Below are 22,262 nucleotides of genomic sequence, written 5' to 3' on the forward strand. Positions count from 1 at the left end.
GCGGTACCGGCTGTGGGGGGGGTACGGCCGGGCGCGGGGCCGTGCGGGTGTCGTCGGGCGCGGAACCACAGCGGTTCCCTCGGACCCGCCTGTCCTCCGCCCCGGGATCCCCGAGCTGGAGCTGCTGGGGACGGTCCGGTGGAGTGCCACGGCAGGGTAGGATGAAAAATAATAAAGGAAGGAGCGTGTGGGTTGGCATCCACCGCCGTGATGCCCTGGGATACAGGGGAAGCGTGGGGTTTGGGGAGAAATTGGCGGCTTTGGGTTACAAGGGTGGGAAAAGTAGGAGTAGGACTCAGTTTGCTTTTTCCATGCTTGTATTTCTTTTCTTCCCTCACTGCGCTTAAGAGATGCTACCGGTGACTTTTTTGAGATATTAGAAGAAGCCATAGATACGATTATGGGATTGCCTCCCCCCCTGACCCCCAGTGTCTTTTTAAATCAAGGGTATCTCACTCCTGAAAAATCAGGCCCTGTATCGCTGTGTTTTTATTGCTGCTAAGGAGCTGGAACAGTCAGTGTCAATGGGACAGGCTGGTGGAAGGAGATACAAGCTGTTTGAATTTCCACTGTATTCTTGGAAATATTGTAATTTCTGCCCTGGAACATATTATTCCCTGTTCTACAACAAGCCTGAGTGGTGATTTATAAATAGATCCGTTTGTTTATGTCGTTCCCGTGTAGCCAAACAACTGTTTACATTGTGAAATGGATTGCTTCATTTCACATCAGCTTTATCAGCGCTGACCCCGGGGTGGCCACAGCTGAAGTTACAATGTTCTTGGGCAGAGTGCTACCGGAGAGATGACATCAGGAGCTCAGAGTTACACTGCTGGTTGCTGGCCCTTCTGTTTGCGTTTGTGTGCCTCTGGAGGGGAGATGCAGTAAAGGGGTTAGGGGAGTGGGGAGAAGGGTGTGTGGGGCTGTGGCGTGCTGAGGGGCAGATCTGTGCCTCTTAAAGAAACTGCTCTGTTTGTACTTAAGATGGGACTTTATAGCGTGGGAGAATCCGAGTGACTGTCCCCTGGTAATGTTAGGACATCAGTCAAGGTAACCTGACTTGAAGTTTGTTAAATACCCGACAGAAGCAACATCCAGTGAGGAAAAAATCAGGGGCAGGAGAGAGAGGGGAAAGCATTGCTTTTGCTCAGGTACTACTTGAAAAATACAGGGCTTTTTTTCATGATGAAGTTTTATTCCTTTACCCCTCCTTTCCCTGGCCAGCATGTTTCATTATCCTCTTGTGCAATCTGTATATTGTTCATGAGGGGGAGAAGCCATCTGTGATTGAAATAGGAGTACAGTGACGGATGTTTCGATCTGATATAGCTGCGTTGAATGAGACATCCTTTAGGTAAAACAAAGGGTTGATTTCCCCCTCACCCTCTCCCCGCCCCTGCTGGCTTTCTAAATTGCCCTGATTCCTATTCTGGGAGCTGCTAGATCAAATCATGTGTTTATCATCTACAAACAGTTATTGTAGATTTTTGCCCTTGAAACACAGTGTAGCATTTTGAGTTATCTTCAGTTGCACTCTGGGCTTTTTTTCATATTTCACTATTTTAAGGTACTAATTTTTTTTTTTTGGGAAAAAAGTATTTAACTGCTTTTGTTTCTAACATTTCTTCTAGTACTACATTCGAAGTCTGTCATATTTTCTGTAATGTTTTTTTTTTTCTATAACTTCTGACAACTTTCCTTTCAGTTAAGCCAAAGGACAAGGCTGCTGTCTTAACCGTGAGTTTTGGCTGCAGTGCCATACTGGGGGTATGAATGGCTTCAGTGTATCTGCTGTATTTACAAGAATGCTCTCATAGGCTGGCAGAAAACTGTTGTTTGCCCTCCCAGTGCTGATTCAGGGAAAAAGAACAACTCTGATGATCCTGCAGCTTGATCTGCGCACGTAGACCCTTTCTCTGAGAGACCTGAATGTAGCAGGGGAATTGGTGCCTGTTCTATTTCTTACAGTGTTTCCTGTGGATTGCGTTAATAGTTAGGCAGTTGAGGTAATAGTTTATGGTTTGATTAGGAGATTTATTTTTTTAACTGTATTCCTTTTTGTGTCTTGAGTTACAAAAAGGAAATGGAAAACCAACCCACCACTCGGTTTGAATGGTTTAGCAATTCTGTTGTGTCTAACTTAGGCTGTGGTCAGCCGTTCTTTTTATAAGCCAGGACCCTTTTCTATTCTGCTTTGCAGAAAGCAGCTCATAATGTTCATCCTTCTCTGACCTTTTGAAGGAGATCAGACAAAAAGATCATGATGGTAACTTCTATTTTTCACTTCTGATGGCTGGGAGGAGCTGTCGAAAATGCACTTGCTCCTCTGGCTGCATGCTGCAAAGTAATGGGGATGATTTTTCTATTTCATAATCAGATCAGAAATGCTTACAGCTTTTCTGCATATGCTGTCAGTGAATACTGGAGCTGGCAGTGCTAGTACAAAACGGATTTTCAAATAGCTTGATTGTTTGCTGATGGTGCCATTTGTGGTGGTGACACCATGAGTGTCTTTCCTCAAAAAGGCTGAGGAAAATGAGGAACAGAGAAAGTGAACCAATGTGTCTGGTAGATTTAATTACTGTGAGGAAAAAAATTCTCATCAGATGGTTCTGGTCTTGGCAAGACAGTATTATTTCCTTTTCATAGCATCATTTCCATCTTTTCATTCGAAGACTAGCAAGTGAGTGGTAGCTTGTTGCATTGAAATTCTTTGCTGTGATTCCCCCAGGTACCACTATGATAGATTAATGCAACTGCATCCTCTTTGTGTTGAATGGAAAGGACTTATGGTTGAAGAAATGGACTAAACCTTACTTAATGTAACCTTTTTCTGACATACCCATCTTCATTTCAGATGATCCTTTGGATATTGTCTTTCAGTTTGTCTGGAAACTAATAGATTCTGATTTAGCAGGCTCAGGCATAATTTTTTTCACTGTGTACAAGTGCTCAACTATGTCTTGATCACACCTTTGCTTGTGAGTAGTGATGTTCTAGACTTTTGAAGTCTTTAGGTTTATTCTTGCTTTCACTTGGAAATTTTACTGACTGTTCTGTTTCTGGAGTATTTGGGTTATTTCCTGTTATCATAAAACTCCACTACAAACTTGAGCAATCTGTGAAAGCTATTACTATATTTCTTGGAGAGGTGATTTCAGCTGACCTGCCTTCATCCCAGCTCCGGCCTCTAGTAAATAGGTCATCCACAGCACAAGAATTGGATAATACTTGACAACTGTTGTACACATCCAGCCCTTGTAGAGGAGACTTATATTTAGCTTGTGAGGAGTATGAAGATGAATTTAGGAAAATATATTAACTCAACAACCCATTATTGGTGCACCATAATCCGTTATGTGATCATCTTCCTATGCTAATTTTCTGCTGTTGCTGTTTACCAGATGGTCTGCTTCATGTTTTAATGCTGATGAAGATCCATAGTGGGAACCATGTGTGGATTTCTTCATCTCACAGACATTAATCTCCTCTTACATGTAGTTAAGTTTGTCTATATGTATATATATAATATGTTACATTTTATATATATAATGTTGTATCTATATATCTAGAATCTAGTCTTGAATTTCTTTAAACAATATCTGTTAAGGGCCAGACCTGGCAGAATTGTCCAAAGCAATTACGTACTGTCCCACCACCACTGGCTTTCCTGAGGTTAATATGACTTCTGGTGTTTTTCTCACCACATTGCCCTTGAGGTACATCCTGTCTAGATTTGGGCATGCTGATAATGAAGCTTTTATTTTGTTGAGCAATGCAGACCCAGAGTAGCTGCCTCCTGTTGCAGGTAGCTGGTATTCACAGACTGTGTCAGACCTATACAGCCTGTTCATGGTGGGGCAGTGGAAGTGGCAAAGAAGCCAGGTTATCACTGATCATAGAATCACAGAATGGTTTGGGTTGGAAGGGACCTTCAAAGATCATCTAGTCTAACCCCCCCCGCCCATGGGTAAGGACATCTTTCACTAGATCAGGTTGCTCAAAGCCCCATCCAACCTGGCCTTGGAAACACCTCCAGGGATGGGGCATCTACAGCTTCTCTGGGTAACCTCTTGCAGTGCCTAACCACTGTCACAGTAAAGAATTTCTTCCTAAGATGTAATCTAAATTTCTCCTCTTACACTTTAAAACCATTACCCTTTGTCCTGTTGCTACGTGCCCTTGCAAAAAGACCCTCCCCAGCTTTCTTGTAGGCCCCCTTTAGGTACTGGAAGTCCTTTGTAAGGTCTCCCCAGAGCCTTTCCTTCTCCAGGCTGCTCAACCCCAACACTCTCAGCTTGCCTTCACAGGAGAGATGCTCCAGCCTTCTGATCATCTTCGGGGCCTCCAACAGATCCATGTCCTTCTTATGTTGCAGGGCCCAGAGCTGGATGCAGTACTCCAGATGGGGTCTCACCAGAACAGAGGGGCAGCATCACCTCCCTTAACCTGCTGGCCATGCTGCTTTTGATGCAGCCCAGGATGGGGTTGGCATTCTGGCCTGCCAGCACACATTGCCAGCTCATGTTGAGCTTCTCCTCAACTAATACCCCTAAGTCTTTCTTTTCAGGGCTGCTCTCAATCCATTCTCCACCCAACCTGTGTTTGCGGGTGTTTCATTGAACACTTCCAATGATGAGGAACCTATAGTTATTTGTTTTTTTCTGGTATTTATAAGGATCTTTCTGGCAGATGATTGCCATAGATGAGTGTGCTAGATGACTGCTGAAGCTATACATGCAGCATGATCTGCAGGGTAGGTCAGGATGGTGGATCTGCTGTGGCCCTGAGCGTGCAGTCCAGCCAGATGCTCTTGCTTGAAGGACTTTTGGGAAATGGCCAGTTGCTGCCAGGTACTCTGGGATGTTACATGGCATCAGGACCCCCCCAGAGGAACTCACACTCCATTTTCAGGGTGGGCTGCCTGCCTACAGTGACCAGGCAGGGTAGCTGTAGTGGTGTGGGTGTGCAGAGCCCTCTCCCTGCCCAAATGCCTCCTCCCTGAGGTGACAGGAGGGGTCATGCCATATTTCTTAAGGCAATTGTATTCTTTTCGGCCTGGTGCTTTAGACAATGTTGATGTCCTCTTAAGAGGAAAATGAGTGTTACTTAACTCTGATTTTCCTTCTGTTGCTTCTGAAGGAAACAGTTTTCCCTTCGTCTCTGTATCCCGGCATTAGGAAATACATCCATCCAGATGGAATGAGAGCAATGCTCTGTGCACTGGAGATGTAAGCCTGACCACACAAGTCAGTCTTGTAACAGCCACTGCAGATTCAAGACCAAGCTATCTACGGTCAGCCTATAGGTATTTTTAGCCTGGTTTTCTGAGAAAATAGAGATTATGTGCAATTCTCTGTGAATGTCTGTCTCTTGCTTTTAATAGCTTTTAAACCTTTTGACCAATTCTAGTTGCATTTGTGAGAGGGGCAGAAGTTTATCTCCAATAAACCTACAAGTTTTCTGGCCGGAGGCAGCCTAGGCAGATGGAAAGATCCCTGCTGAAGGAGAGATTGCAGTCTGAACTCTTCCTACCACTTTGACACACTTTCCTAGGAAACTGGATTTCACTGGCTCATTTGCTTGCAAATCAGCTCGTATTGTGCTCCCATTTTTTTGACCTTATCTCAAATTAGACTGTTACTTCCTCTTTGGATATTTCTGTAACAATTTTGAATGTGGAGGAAAAGCAAGTGTTCAGTCTTTATCCCCAAATAGCTTTATAATACTGCAGAAAGTGCATGATGGGGAAGAAAAGGCTTTTTGGTTTTTTTAAGCGTTATATTATAATACTGTTATTCATGTATTATAATAATGTGCTGCTTATGTGAATTCACTTCTGTTAAAAATAATTATTTTGGCGGTCTTCTTTCTTTTATTAATTTTGGCTTGTAATAGTGATTCTTTAGAGACCCAGAAGCTTTCAGGATTCTTGTAGTTGTCTTTTATAAAGATTGTTCCTTGAATGGAGCACGTTACTTGATGGGACACAAACTGAAGCAGTTCAGTCTTATATCCGTGTATCTTCTCTGTCTTTGTTTTGCATAAACACAGCCTGTGTGACTCTTTCAATTAGCTGATCACTTTTGAACGCTGATATCTGTTGAATACATCTTACAGTCCTCTGTTTGTTTCCTCAGGCTGATTTGATTAATGTTGTACCATCATCTTCCTTCATGTATAATGTATTTCTTGTCATGCTTTTGGAACCAGAGGAGAAAACACCTACACCTACTTTCTTTAGTTTAATTATGCATTACTTTTACCTTTGATGTGTACTGTTATTTCTTACCTTTGTAGAAAAAGTGCTGACCAAATGTACATCTTGAGGATGTGTGTTAGATTTGTGGAGAGGCAGTCTACATTTAAATTCTTTTAAAAACCCACAACTTTAAAGCTCTCCAGTCTTTTTTTCCCTGATGCTCTTTGTACTTCTGGTATTTGTCGGCATCTTAGATTTTGAAAAGGTTTGCAGCTGACATTTCTCTCTAACTTAAATTACTAGGTTACGCTTGTGTCAGTCTTTGTTTCCTAGCTGTGTGTGTAGCTTTCCAGCAAAGATGAAGAGATGGCATCCACTGGGCTTCCCTAGCTGCAGCTGGAAAGCTGGGAGAGGTGGGATAACCAAGGTCATGGCTGAGGGATGTGTGTGCCAGCTCGGAGGAGCTGTTGGTGCTTGTGACACCTTGAGGTTTGGTCTCAGCTGATCCCCAGGGCCAGGCTGGCTGGCTGTGCAGGCAGGAAGACTGCATGGGTGCTGCAGGGGCTGCCTGGGAGGATGCAGGAGATGGATCAAGGTGACACTGTGGCAGCTTTGCATGGAGCAGGCACCTCAGGAGTCTGCTGGGTTCTGGCTTGTTCCTAAAAACAAACTGGGGTCATACAGCCTTTGTGCCTCAGGTAAACTGCGGGTAAAATAGACCAGGCAACTCTTCCTATTAATCAGCGAGAGGTGAAATCTGTAAAGGCTGTTAAGCACAGCGTGGTGGTGAACTTTGTAGTTGCTACATGTGTTGACACCGACCACTTCCTAGGGGTGCGGTGGGTGTTATCTCATCTGCAGCTCTGATGGTAAACAGTTAAAAGCCTATGGGTTCATGGCTTTTCATCCGTTCCTACTCACCTGCGGGGCGCAAGCTTATCTCGGGGCTCCAAACTAGTTTGTTTTTCTTTATCTTGTGACATGACAGTCCCTGGCCTTGGGCAATGTTATGCTAGGAGCATTTGTGCTGTGCGAGGCTGGCACTTGTCCATGCTGTTGTTGGCTCCGGTGCGTCTGTCTGTCTGTGCCCTGTACTTTGGATCCCTGTGGCTCCGAGGGAGTTCTCCACCAAGTGAGTTCATCCTTCTCTCCTCTGCAGTTCTCACCTCCGCTGCTCGCCTGAGCAAATGCCACCAGGGCTTGGCTCACATTGAGTCACTGCCATCATTGGGCATCAGCCGTGGTGGTGTTCAGAATATGTAACTGCTCATACTTATCTTCTTTCTTCCATGATGTGATGTCTCACTGGAGCAGCAGCATCACCCATGTACTTTGCATGGATTTATGTCTGGAAATCCATTCTCAAATATTTCAGCAGTGACTGTTATTAAGGGTAAAATGTATAGTTCTTGCTTGTTTTGCTGTCCCCTTTGCATCTATGAAGAGGCATTAGTTGGGTCATAACCCACTTCTCTCATCTTTTGTTCCAGGTTGATGTAGCCTTTGAAAAATCTTACTTCAGAGGGAGCAGCAGTGTAGTTCAGATCACGTTAGATATTTAGCTTAAAATCAAGTTATGACAAATCCTTAGACGACTCATAAATCCAAGGAGTGTGATAGTCTTTTGAGCAAACTGTCAGTTAGTGCTAAATATTTTCACCAGTCATTTCACATTTCCATTAGCTCCTTAAACAGCTGAAGCTCACAGATTTGAATGAAGTACAATGTTGTATTTTCTGCCTTGCATTTAAGACTACTGCTATGAAGCTTTATTATCGTTACAGGTAAATGTGTTTTCAGGGGCTGCTCTTTATTGGGAAGATGATTGTTTTGTTTTCTCATACCTGAAAGGTCTGCATGGGTTTTGGGGGGTTTCTTTGGTTTTATTTTCTTGTCTTCTCTCCCATGATTCTACTTTACTGGTGTGTAGGCTGGCGCAGGCCCAATCCTTGTTACTTTTATTAATGGGTATCGTTGATTTTTTGGATGGGATGATTCAGCATAGCTGCCAATATAGGGAAGAGTCAAACCATCATGTCCCCTCATTGTACTAATAATAGTGATGTACTGTTTTTTTCTGGCAGGCAATGCTGCTTCAGGAGGGATTGTTGGAAGGGCAGCAGGGTCATTCAGGAGCTCTGCTTTTTCCTCTCACCTTAGTATCTTTTCTCATACAGCTTCATTTCTTACCTCTTGAGACTGAAACATTCTTTTCATTGTGTATTTCTCACTGTGGTGTCAACTAATTCTGATCTTGAGCTGTGGAAGAAGGGCAAAAATCTGATGCTATTTTTGGGGAAAAAAAAAAAACAGCCCCTAAAGCAAACAAAACAGTTTTTTTTTGTTACCCTGGACACAATGTTACTAAAATTATATGTTGGAGAGTGCCAGGGTAAAAGAATATGTGGATGTGCACATCAGGATGTCCTATCAAAGTCACCTCAAATAACATGAAAATCCACTTGTCTTTTCAATACCAAGGAGCTTTCATACGATTCCCTTAACATGGGTCATATGGGATTTGTCCAGCCCTACTGGTTATGGAGGTTTTCAAGACTTCTAGAGTTTGATACGAAACAGAAGAAACTCTTGTTTTCCTTATTCCCTCAAAAAACCCCCAACAACAAAAAATCCAACCCCACAAAACTATACAGTTAAAGAAACTTAATGGAAGTGGGCTTAAATGAAAGACAGTAGAAATCTGTCTGATTACAGCAAGGTTGGATCTTTTGCTAGTTCAAAGATTTCTGATAAAAGTTTTATGGACTCTTGTTTTTTGTTTCTTTAATGTTTGCCAATTACGCTACAAAGTTGTTAATCTTGGAGGGGCGGGGGGAAGAGGGTCTGAAACAAGGCTAGAAAATAACCTTTAAGTAAAGTACAACTTAACAGCTTCAGGAACAACAGCCCTATCTTTTGCCTGTGTAACTGCCTGCGTTACTGCAAGGCCTTCGTAAAAATGCTAGGAAGTCAAAATGGCCCATTCCTTCCCATAGTGGGCTGCTCACCAGCCTCCTGGGAGAAGGGGAAAACCAGCACCTACAGGGTAAGTCTATGGAGTTGGTGTTTGCCTGATGGAAGAGAGCAGCTTAAGGGTCATCCTGAGAACTATCTGAAGCTAAAAGTGAATGCCCCACCTCTACACAGGTCTTGGGAGGACAGTAGGTATCTGTACGCTTTGGAGTTGCTGGAAGGCTGCAGGAGGTTAGTGTCTGACCATTGGCAAGTGGGTCTTCCAAGAAACCCCTGGGAAATGGTCTTTATAGAAGCTGTAGGTGTTTCATGTTAGCCAAAGTCTTTTGTGCCTGCTTTCCAAATGTTCCAGTGCTCGAGTGGGAGAAAATCCAGAGGCTCTTTAATGAGATTCCTCCCAGACGTTTGTCAAAGCTTTGATTATTTCAATTCAGTGAAATAATAGAACTCTAGTATTTAAAAATGGTAAAAGCTGTAACATGACAGTAAGAAATAATTTATAAGATCCAGGTTCCTATCTGGAATGGACCTCTTACCTTGAATGCAAACATCAGGTACAGACACCTCATGTTTTGATGCCTTTATAAAAGCTTAGGAGAAGTTTGTGCTAACTGTATCTTCTGTGATTGCACCATTATATGCCATGGGAGTTTAATTACCAAACTGACTTTATCTTTAATTGAGGTGACTCCTGCCATTGAAAACTAACATCTACCTGCAGTGATGGGAAGTCTGCAGGGATGAAAAGAGATTCCCTGATTTGCCTGAGAACTTTTTTTCTAAATAAACTGTTCCTGTATTTCTCTAAAACAGTTACTTTTCCTAATAATACAAAAAACCTCCTCCAGCTTCATATTTTCCTTCCTACTCAGCAGCCATTCAGTACATGGAAACAAGGAAATGAGGATATTTTGAAATAGGGATACTTTGCATAAATTATTTCCAAAAATACTTACTGTTCTTGAATGTTGACATTTCCTATGGATGTTAACAGTTAAGTAATATAATGGAACTGCCAAAGAAAACAAGAGATGAGTTTCTCAGAAAAGAATAATGTAAATATAGTAGTTTTGCAGCATGCTTTGGCAGATGCCATCTCTTCTGTAGAAATACCACGTATGCAAAGCATGCAAATGCAAAGAAGAGAGTGGCTTTGGGGCAATCTGTCTCAAAATGAGCAAAAGCACTGGGCATCTGGTGGTGCATCTTAGAAGTGTATCAAGTCTTAACGTGTAAAAACCTGGTGTGTCTGTAAATGAGCGAGCAGCACTGTAGGACAGGGAAGATGCGAGTTCTTTCAGAGCCTTCTTGGAGGATGGTGTGGTGTTAGCCGTGAGGGCAGCCAGGCTGAATGGGGCCCTTTGACTGCCGTGGTGGTATGAATGACAGCATTGCATGCCGTGCCATAAATGAGTAGCAGTGGACACAGAGAAGGGGCTGTGTGCCCTGCGTACAGAGCTGTATTTTGCTTTCTGATGATTCTTACTCGGATCATTTCCATCTTCTTTTATGCACTCTCTCTGTGTTCTCCTGTGTGTGTACGGGGGTGTTGGTTGGCTTCGTTTTAAGGCTACATGGGAAACGTGAGGCAGAAAACTGGAGATAAATTATGTATCTAATTCCGTTTTCTGTCAAAGGACCATAGTCCTCTCAGCTGATACAGTGCCTTTGGTAAATGTGGTCCTACAACACGAGAGACAGGAGAAGAACACTGGCAGTCGCTGTACAGCTCCGATCCAACAGGCTTGGGCAGAGTATCCCCACAAAATTCCAGGGACACAGGAGGTGTCTGCTTTGGGATAATGCCATTATATCAATTTCTTTTTGCCTTTGTTTTGGCTGTGTAGCTCGCTGCCAGTCAGCAGCGATGGAACCATTGCCAAGTCTGTCCATCTGGCTGTAGGCTGCACAAAATGCAGCTGCACCTCTGGTAACCTCAGTACCTTTGTCGCATGTTGTGCAGGCATTTTGTGGCCTGAAAGGAGTTGCCCCATGTGTTCCTCTTTACCCAGTCAGTCTCTGGTGTGCTCAGGTTTCAAGGGAGAATGTAGGTGCTTCAGGACTGTAAGAACATGAATCTAAGGCACTTACAATGAAAATTTCCTTCATTTAAATTAAAAAAAGGGAACCCCAAAACAAAAAAACTTACCATTTTTTCAGTCAAATTCTATGTGTGTTTCAAAGTACCTGAGATAAGCAGCAACTTCTCACGTCCCTTTGTGACTGACTGTCAAAATGAGGTCAGGTTAAATCTGTGTGGAATTCTAGGTCAGGCTGAACCTGCCCTTAGACTCCTGTTTAATTTCTCTCTAGTACTTCAAGTGAACAGTAGCTTTAAAAAATATTTGCTGATGGAGAAATTAAAAAAGATAGATCTACATTTTCATATGTGTCTGAGGGATGGATAGAAATTTTCCGAAATTCAGACATTTTTTACACTTAGCACTTTCATCCAAATAATAGTCAAATTATTTTATTATTTCTCCTTAAGAAACTAGACTAGCAAGCCACATGGAAGCATTTTTTCCTACACAATATTAAGACTGTTCAAAGTGGTGTGATACGCCTACATCTCCTTTTATATAGGAGTCCATACAATATTTCATCAACTTTACTGCATTTGAAGATCATCTGGAAGGATTACAAAACCTTTTCCAGTAAGATAAATATGAAATGCTGATTGCATTATGTTAACAGTAGGTTTTGGGGTTTTTTTCTTTTGTTCTTTGCTGGAGGGAAAAATAAATATAGCGAAGACCTTTTTCCATTCCAACTTTTTAATGAGCAGGTGTGTGTGTGGAGGGAGTTGTCTTCTCATGAAGGCTTAATTGTATGTGCTTTTCTATTGCACACATTATAGTAAACCTGGTAGTTAAATCCAAGTTAAGACCACCTCTTCTTACAAATCTAAAATGACAAGGCTTCTTTTGCAAGTGCATTCAGGAGTTAGAGTAGTAATAGCTGTCAAGTTCAAAGCAAAGCTAGTAATTAAATCTTCTGGCCTATCATGTTAGAAATATAATATATTTCCCTGTTTTCAGCACACAGTATCTCCTGTATTAGTATGAATGGGTCTATTAAAATACCTTTTATCACTGTGCTTTGAGCTTTTCTGTCTTCATGAAATCATGTAGCTGCTTTCTGTAATAAGCCTTTAAACAGCTTCCCACATCTGATCTGATAAAAAGCATCTTGTTGTTATGATCCAGCCAGACGAATAACTGTTCATCTCTGGTAACCTCCTGAATAATGCTTGCCAAGGAAAAATTCCGTGGGATACGTAAACCCAAGGGAAGGAGGGGAGGGATTGTGGTGGGTGGGTGGGTGGCTTCAGACTCTGCTCTGGGGAGTCCATGGGAATTTTACCTCTTGGCGTGAGTGACCACGGAGTTGTCACGCAAAGGTCATATGTGCTTCTCTCTTCACTGGGTGATATGCTTAAGTTCTGCTTAAGTGTTTCAAGATGAAACTCTGTGTAAGCTCCCTGGCACAGGGATCACAGGACCCGGGTTAGGTTGTGGTATGCAAACGCCTTGCACAGCAGAACTTCCCTTTGATGAGCGCGTTGTGTCCCTGGCTCCTGCAGGAGTGATCCCTGCTGAGGGATCTCATCTTTCACTCTGCGGTTCTTCCCTCTTTCTGTAGCCTAGGACTGTATGAAATGCAGTCTCCTGACAAGGCTAAGGAGACTGGTGAGGACATCACGTTTAGCATAATCACATGCTGTCACCACCATAAGTAAAGGTGAGAATCCAAAGCTGAAGTTCCCTCTTCTGCCTATAACCTGTCAAACTTTATCCTCTTTCCTCTGTGTCCTTAAGCTTTCATCCTTGGACCCTGTGGCTGCTGGGCTGTGAGCTGCATCGTCAGCTCTGACAGGATGAGGTGGAGGGAGATGAGTTTCACGGCCATTCGTGCCTCCTAGCTACTCTTGGCTGACACAAAAAACAGATGAACCATGGGCTGTCACAGCAATACAGAGCAGATCCCACAGCCTTTCTTTCTGCATCTGTCACTGGTCCTGTGCTGAGCCTGACACAGGTTTCCTAATTCTGCCTGTCAGCTTGTGGCTCTGTACAATAGAGCTTTTTTTGTTGGGAAAACCATTACAGCACGTCAGCAAAAGCACGCCGGGTGAATGGAGCGGCAGCTGACTGCAAAATATAAACAAGTAGATGTCTGTCAGAAATAAACTGGGAATCGAGAGGCTCCAGAAGGACTAAGCCTAGACCAGGCACCATTTAACAGTTTCATTTGTAAGACAGAAGCTTAAAAAACCAAAAAGCCGATTATGCTGTTTGCCAGTCTGTCATTCCCAGATTTTAATGATAAGTACGTGGTCACAAAGAATGTTTTCTTTCTTTTTGATGAGTAAAACCGAAGGTGTGGCTGAATGCAGTCAGATTTCTTAGTGACAAGTTTTCTGGACATCCGTAGCGTGAGACACTGCTTCCTGGGAAGCAGCAACTCTGCAAAGGTATTAGGGATCAGGCTGGATACAGAACTTTAAGTTAACAGTGTACTGTTGCAGGGAGAAAAGAGAGGGCTAACTTAATCCTTGGCAGATGGGATTTATAAAAGAAACGTTTTTTCTCTTTGCACGGCATTAATGACAGCAATACTCAAGTTCTGTATCTGGTCCTAGTTTTCACGTCTTTAAAAGGTCTTTTGAAAACCTGCAGGAGGTACAGAAAAAGAGCCACAAGAATTATTAGTGCTGAAAAAATTCCTGGTAGTGATTTAATGTGGAAAGGGTGGGGTGTGAGCAGCTATTTTTTTTTTGTGTGTATTTGTCTTATTTGTAATTATTGTATCCCTGTCCAGATAATTTTAGGACATACTTTGTTATCCAAAGCAAAATGTCTAAAATAGGTTGGATGGATTGAGCTGTCAGGTCCATCTCTGTGAGACAGATTGCTTTGTTGGTGATGGAGAACAGTGTCACTAGCTGATCAGAAGTAGGCAGCTGGCTCTTAAACACTGGTGTAAAAAATGATCAAGAGAAAACAGGCAGAGAAGGTTAAATTAAAATTATGGAGAAAGAGTTTGGGGTTTTTTTTAATGTTAATTAAATACCAAAAAAGGGCAAGGTAGCATGCAGGGGAGATGACCGTTGCTTGTGTCCCTTCAGATAAATTTCTGAAAGTCAGATTTTGCTGGTCTAAGCCCAAGAAAAGGAGGAAGACCTTGAGTGCTTGGATGAGCATTTTAGTTGTCTGACAGACCGTAAGGAAAAGACTGCACTTTATGTATATTATGCATGTTCTTTCTACAGGATTTAAACATACAGATTCCTGTTGAATATTGTGATCAGCCTACAGGCTGCGTAGCTGGCAGGATGCTGGCTAATCAAGGAAGAGCCTCTTGGGAAAACCTTGTGTGGGAGGGGAGATAAGAGGTTTGTCTGGCTCTGTGTAGGGCTTAATCTAGTAGCTGGATATCTGCAAGGAAATGGCAAGAGAGGAGAATTGAAATTTCCATTATGGATAAGGAGAAAGAGGCCTGGAGGAGGAGGTAAATCTGTGGGTCCCTCTGTAGAGACAGTAACTGATTTTTTTGTGGCTGGAAGGGATTGCCTAGGAGCAAACGGGAGGAGGGACAATTGCCGCTAATAAAAAAGGGAATTATTTCCCCAGGATCTCTCCTGCTTTTGAAAGACAGAGGTGGTAGAGAGGGCCCCAGGAAAGCAGGGCTGGTGGAGCAGTTAGTGAAGTGCTGAGTGAGGTGCTGGCAAGGGCAAGATTTTTACGAGGAAGAAAGAAGTCATCCCAAGTCAGATGAAGCTGATGCAATGACTGAGAGCACTGGCCAGGGCAAATTTTGTACTAAGGAAGAAGGGCTGGCAGAAGAGCTGGAAAACATTTGTGGCAGAGCTGTAGGAAAGGAGTTTGCAGGCAATTAAAACACTAGCTATGCCCCAACAGTATGAGAAGAGACTGAGCACCTTAGCTGCCTTGACAAGAAAGTGTCTTGTACTAACTTTCTTCCACTTTTCCTCTTTTATTTTTCTATTTTCCTCCTCCCATATAGAGGGTGAGAGGTGTAACTAGAACCACTGGCTGAAGTTCTAAATGGAAATAAGGTGAATGGCTGCAGCTCTTCAACCAGTAAAGTACCCTTCCCACCATTAGAGAAAGTGGTGGATCTCTTGAGGTGTTCAGCCCAAGGCAGGTGATGTGCCTGATAGTATTTGTTCACCTCGTACAAGTTACTTGTCCTGCTTTTGGGGTACTTGAACTGGGTAATAATTTGTGGTGTTCAGGTTAACAAGCCAATGGGTCCAATGGTCCTTCTGACTCTAAGCTCCAGGAAGCCTTTTTCTTGTATTACAAGCAGATATACAGTAATTAAAATAGATTTTGTTTGTCGCTTTTTTTTCCCTCCTAAAATGCCAATAGAATGTGGGAAGAGGGCAATAACACTATTTTCTCAGATTTCTGAATTTTCAAGGAGGATTTGTGGCAAAGAAGCAAGTGGGAGGGGAAGGTTGATGTGAAGAGGATGTGCAAGAAGGGAGGAGGGAATGTCTTTTTGGTGACATAACTGTTGGTTGAATAACTGATCAGTAGCCTAAAATGTTACAGCGTGCGTATATCTGAGCTTGTTCAAGGAAAGGTTGCCTGAGCTGTCAGGCCATTCCTTTATCTACTGTTTGTTTTGGGTTTTTTCTAGAAGTATAGCAGATATTCTTTTCTATATCACATCTCTCTCTAAATGGAAATCAGAGAGTGGAGGATAAGAAATTAAATTAATTTGCAGAAGTTAAATGATCATTTTTAGAAAGGTTAATGCACACTTTGATAATTACAAGTATTTTGAAATAGCATGTTGTTTAAAACAAGATGAATAAGGAAGACCAGAATCTTGGGTGTTTGGCTATAAGTTCATTCCAAAGCTGTCATATTTTTTTTATCATATTTGAATAAAGGACAGGTTTTATGCCAAAAATCTACTTTAGCCAGTTTGAGGATATAGATTTTCTGCGTATTCACTGGAAGGAAATTGAGCTTAGAAATTCTCAGAAATAATACTCCTGGATAAATCCGAAAATGGGAAATCGCTTGGAGTGAAAGTAGGACTCCTGCCAACTGCTGTGTTCTGAATTCCTCCTCTTCCCTGGCATCTCATCACATTAAAATGCTCTGCCTACAGACTAATTTTGCTCAAAGTAGTGGCCTTTGCATGTGGTTTTGTATGTATGTTTTCCTGGTACAGTTTCTAGAAATGTTTTTCTGAGTGTGTGGAAAGTTGTTGTAGTTGACTGTTGATTTTGTACGTAGGAAGTCCCTGAACCTAGTTGCTGGTTACAATTTGTGATCCCTCAGAGTTTTCCTGAAGTTCTGGATCATGGGGGCTGCAGCTATGTAAGATGATAGTAACATGTTTTTTTTTCGCCTTCAGGCTTGGAAATCCATTGCATGAAAAAAAAAAATTAAAATATCTTGTCTGATGGGATTAATCTTCCCAAGCTGATAAGTACAAAGTGGGCCAGTAAGTGCAGAGAGTAGAAAGGGTTAAGAGGTGAATTTTGTCTTTCTGCACTAAGACCACTTGTGCCACTACACAATTTTAAAAGCTCATTGACAGAACGGAGCTGTTAGTTCCGGTTTTATACAGTCAATCTAAATAAAGTCTGACCCTTATTTTTTGTTTTTCAGGCTTGTCTAGCACTACCTTGAGCCAAATTCCTAGACTGGCTGGTGCTTTCTCATGGGATCCCTGTGACTGACAAAGGAGAGATTGTTGTGGTAGGCGTTTGCATTGACTGTCTTGACAACACTTGGCCTGGGCACAGACAGATGCAGTTTCCAATGCAGCCGCTCTTTCCTAGGACTCTTTTGCCAAGAGGAGCTGGGAGGGGGAAAAAAAAAAATAAAATGCCTGTGGGATGCATTTTATAGTCTTTGGAATTGCTGTTGTGTTCCCCCATAAAAATCAAAACCGCATAGCTCAAACTGCTACAGAGGAGGGAATTTGACAAAGTTTGTTTTTAATTATGGAGCTCTAGAATGAAAAGGCTTGGTTCACTTACCAATTAAACGTAGGAAAACAAAACCTGCATTCTAGTTAACTTCCTAGCAAAGTCCAAGGTGCAGAGAGAAAGACTTGTTTTGGTGCAGTTCAGTAAATGTCTCTGGAGCATGTTTTTAGGATACTACATAAAATGGGTTCACTAGGGTTTTATTTTTATATCTCTCTCTCTAGAGATATAAAAATACCTATTTTATTTATATATGTATTATATAAAACACTTGTGTTACGTGCACATATACGTGTATATATAATACCTTTCTTTATATCTCTAACAGATTGTTTTGCTTTCATATATGGTCTTTGATTTCATAGTTTAATGTCCCACAATACTACTCAATTTCAAACAGCAGTAAATCCATACTCCAAATAAGTAAATGAGATAATAAAGTTGTTTCCTGAGATGGCTACAGATCTATATGTACACCATAGAAAATTGTTGATATATTTGATAAATGCATTTCCAGTCAATCAAAAAAAAAAGTAGCACATGTTTATCTTCTTGTCTTCTGAAAGGTAGTAAAAAATATGTTTAAATAATTAAAGTATATCCATTTTTCTGTTTGCGGTTTGGAAAAGATCATCCTGTAAATATCACTAGAGCTGGAAGTGCTGCATTTTGTTTACCCTAATACGTGGGTAGATGTGGAAGTAATGACATTTTTAGATTCTTCATTTGCCTGAGCTTGTGACTTGCTGTTGGTAGCTTCCCATTTTCCCAAGCTCCGCCACTTTGCATGCGTGCATCTGCTAGAAATAGTATTGAAAACTCATATTTACAGACTGGCAGATTTTAATTTTGTTTTCTCCTTTCCTTTAAAACTTTTGTTCTTGACTTAATTATCAAAGTGTAATGATGTAATTTTTGCGACTCTTTCTGATAACAGGAAAAAACTGTTGTAAAGAAAACGTCATCATGCCCTTGTTGGCCTGAATGTCACTATTGAAATTTTAATATAACAAGCTGTATATTCAGCTTCAGTAACATGTCTTGGTGCAAAGATGTACTGTTTAGTTGTAAAGCTTGTTGAAATATTTTTCATCTGAGACTTTTTTCTGCTCACTTCTTCAGTACTAAGTGAAAAAGATCTTTTTTGTCACATCTGTTTTACTAGGAGAAAAACAAAATGGGGAAAAAGGAAAAGAGATTAAAATGGATTTAAAAACAAAATGTCTGATATTGTTTTCAGTACCTCTTGCTTAAAAACCAACTTGAGGTTCAAAAATCAATTCCATGGTTTCATGACTTTTTATTTTAACCAGCAGATCTAGAACTTAAATACAGGGAAGTGGAATGGATTTCTTGGATCTTTGTTTGGACTGTAGGTGATATAATTCCTTTCATAAACTTTGATCTTACAAGTAATCGATATTTCTGTTCTCCCTGCTTTTCGAAAGCTATAAAAGAAACATATCCTGTATCTCTGGCACTTAAAAACTTTCTTTGAGTTTCTGTAAGAAATGTATAATGGAAGTTTATACCTGTCTGTCCTTGTTGTCAATGGTGTCTTTGTAGCTTAAACAATTCCTCTGCCATTATGTGATGTACGTTTCCCTGTATCATATACATGCAAGGAGTCGCCATGTCTCTTCTTGAGCTCCCTGTGTGAAGTTAATTAAGCCAAGGTCCGTTAGCCCCCTTCCCTGAGATCAGCTCTCCATCCCTCTCCCTGAGCCCCATGCCTTCAGGGGCTCTCCCTCTGCACCCACTCCACACTGTTCTTACAAGAAGTGCAGTTTGTTCTCTCCTCCCTGTTTAGTTTTCTGCTGAGGTGTTTCTAAAGATCCTCAAGCCTCTCCAGGCACCATATCCCCTTTTTTGAAACACAAGTGTGTGTAAACTACTCTCAAGACCTGTGTCCAATGGCTTGGAAAAGCATGCAGAGCTGGTCTTCCTTTTTTTGTCTTCAAGAAGTAGAAGCCTTAGTTTAGTGCCACTGTTCTACCAAATGTGAAACAACTGGGGACCTCTACGACCTTTTGTGGACTTGTGTGATCAATGTGGTAGCAGCTCTGACATATTGTGCACATACATAGCTGGAATGTGCTTTGAGGTTTTTTTGAATCTTTCTGCTGCCTGCCAGCCAGGATTACTGAAACGGAGCATAGCCTGGCAGGGGTCTGTATTGGAAAATATTTGCAGCATACGGATGATCATGAGGTATTTGTGTAAGGAACAAGAACATACCATACATAGTTCAAGCTATTAACACGAAACAGAGGAGTGCTGCTCTCCGATTTGCATCGTCTAGGGGGCAAGAGCCCACCACCCTGGCAGTGGTGATAGTGAACACAGTGGCAGAACTCGCTGATCTTTCCTAAGCATCTAGATAAGTGCTTGTGTGTCTTGTCATCCTCAGAAGTGCTTTCATAGATGTCGTTTGCTCCTGCTCATTAGTAAGGAGAGAAGGGAGCAGATGGGGAAAGTCAAGAGTTTGCCAGTAAAAGGCAAAATTCTTCTCTAATGATCTAGTGTTGGCTTGAAATTGTGAGGCTTTCTTATGGAGTTGTTTATTTCTGTCTCATTGTTTATAACCTTAAATAGTTATAATGTTTCATTTCACTGTGGAAGGAAGCAATCAAAATATTTTGGCTTTTCTGCAGATAATGTTTCTAAGTAGCTGTCTGTTACCCTAATGGCAGCTGAGACCTCTGTGACTGAGTTGGTGTACCATGGGTTAGTGACAAGTGTGCAATTGGGATGATCTAGCCCCAGTGACGCATTCATAATTTACATTATTATTATTATTACTGTTATTATGTCTTGTAGCAGTAGCCAAAGGCACAGCTTGGCTCAGTCCAGCATAGAAAATTTTGATAGCTAGAATGAAATTTAGTAAGGATGTAAATATAATCTGCCCACAGAAGTCATGTAGTCTCTTTTCAGCCTATGATAAGAAGGAAGAACTGCTCTGCAGAGGTGACAAACTCACTCTGTGGTGCAAGCCACAAAGTAAAGTTTGTTTGTAATTATAGTTCATGAAACAGGATGTGAAATCAAACCTGTTTAGTCCACCAAAAATCTCCCCCAATAGGAAGTTTTTAAGTTGGGAAATGACTTTTTTTAGTAAGCAAAATTTTTAAAGGGATTTATATCAGCTCATTTTAGAGTCATCTGCATTCCTTTGTTTGCCTGATGTTTATATGTGTGGGCCTATGGCTTGTGCAGAGCAACATGGAGTGGTTTTAACCAAGCCAGGCTGCATTGGTCTTCAAGGTTTTTAATTCTTAGTTCTGAATATCTCACTATTACTATGGAAGAACTGAGCATCCTGTTGAAATAAGTAAGTGTAGGTTGCGTTCTGGGGGTTTATTTCAAATACTGGAGGCTTTTTCTCTTTCATTTTTGCTCCTTTTTTTTTTTGTTTTTTTTAACCTAGCATTAGTTTCTACTAATTTCAGATTGAGTAAGAAGTTTTGGGGTTGTACCATATGCCAAAAACCTAAATGGGAATTATTTCTCCTCTTTTGTGTGCTGTAGAACTGAAATTTGGCTACATATAGTTACTTTTTGAACAGATTCCGTGTATATCTGAAACTGGCTTTTTGAATAGTTTGTTCCAGTTCTGTGTAACTGGTCACTTTTCTGTTAAGAAAGGATTGCAAGAGTCAGTGGAGTTGGGGATAGTTAATTTTTTTTTCTCCTGTTCAGAGAGTGAGAGGGGAGTTGGGGACACTGACTACTGCAGATGCACAAAGCAACACGGAAAAGCAGTAGGATTCCAGTATTTAAATGTGAGGAATGTACTGGCAATGTATAAAGCAGGGAAAGAGGCACAAGTCAAGACACTTGTCTGCTGTTGTGTATTTTGACCTTCTCAGAGAAGAGTTAGGCAACCACTGCATACCAGTCCTTGTAGCAATTGTCTGTCTTGTGCAAAAGGGTCTCGTTGCTGCATAGCAAAGTCCGTTCCTAAGCTTTCACAAGCAGAACTTCCCCTTTTTGTACTTCTTTTGCATGCAACTTACACTAATTTATTACAACAGTACTTCAGAAATTTTCTTGCCCCTCCCTAGATTCAGACATTACACTGGGGTCTCTAATCTTATCTGATCAGTCTTTCCATCTCCTGTTAGTGTATTGATCCCATCTCCTGCCAAGTGAAACCAGTTCAAAAGCTCCTGCTGTGTTTGCTCTCATCTCAGTATTACTGAATCTTCCTCCTACCCTGATAGGCAGAAATTCAGCTCTTCCCTCTTTTCTCTTTAATCCTGGCTTGCATTCTTCACTTTCACTTTCCTGTGAAACTTGCAGGTTGGCTTGAAACGGTCCTGCAGGATAAGAACTGCCAGTGGGAATGACGCTGCCAAAGAACTCTGTATCTCAGAGAGGGGACCCGTCAGCTGCATCCCTTTCCTTTGACACCAGGGTAAAAGGCTGATCTGCAGCTGGCGGTGTTAATCAGTAGTCCTTTGATAGAATCATAGAATGGTTCTGGTTTTAATGTATCTGTCATAACTTTGAGGTCCTGGTTCACTGTAAAGACTAGAGTCTACGGCTGAGGAAGAAGCAAGGTGGTGGCTGGTCTGTCGCAGGCACTAGCTGAGCTGTGCAAGCAAAGTAGTTTTCTCAGGGGCTGTAGAAGGAACTTCTCCAGGATCTTGGAGCCCTCTCAAACCTCACTGCTTGCTGTTCCAAGCACAACACCCGCCTTTCAACCACGCTTTCTTTAACCAAAACACAAAGCCAGTCTCTCCAGAAGAAAACATTTCATTTTGAGTATTAGTGGAGAAGGCAGGAGAGAGTACAAACTGTCTGTGACATGGGATAATTATATTGCCTTATGCACTGCATACCACTTAGCTGATGGAAAAAGGCAGGCAAAATCTCCAACCACTGCTGGCACTGCAGGAACCTGGGCCTCCTGGTTATTTCAGGTCGCTAGCGAGTATTGCTGTGTCCTCCTCAACCCAGCTCAGTTGATTCAAACTTATGGTTACAAGTTAAGTGCACTTTGTCACGCAGTTATGAAGTGTTGTGTCCACATGCAAGAGCCTATATTGTTGACCAGACACTGGGGGAAGAGGTGTCTCTCTCCCCAGCAGCTGGAATTGT

General features: G+C 41.8%; 1 long non-coding RNA gene across 1 annotated transcript in view; it reads left to right on the plus strand.

The window, feature by feature from the left end:
- Positions 1-22,262, plus strand: part of LOC106896706 — a 40,201-nt gene that overhangs the window by 162 nt on the left and 17,777 nt on the right. The window contains exon 2 of the long non-coding RNA XR_001413664.1: positions 16,834-16,923. This is a non-coding gene — a long non-coding RNA (uncharacterized LOC106896706). The remainder of the gene's footprint in view (positions 1-16,833; positions 16,924-22,262) is intronic.

Source organism: Calidris pugnax, unplaced genomic scaffold, assembly GCF_001431845.1.
Source record: "Calidris pugnax isolate Ruff unplaced genomic scaffold, ASM143184v1 scaffold171, whole genome shotgun sequence".
NCBI classification, from domain to species: Eukaryota; Metazoa; Chordata; class Aves; order Charadriiformes; family Scolopacidae; genus Calidris; species Calidris pugnax.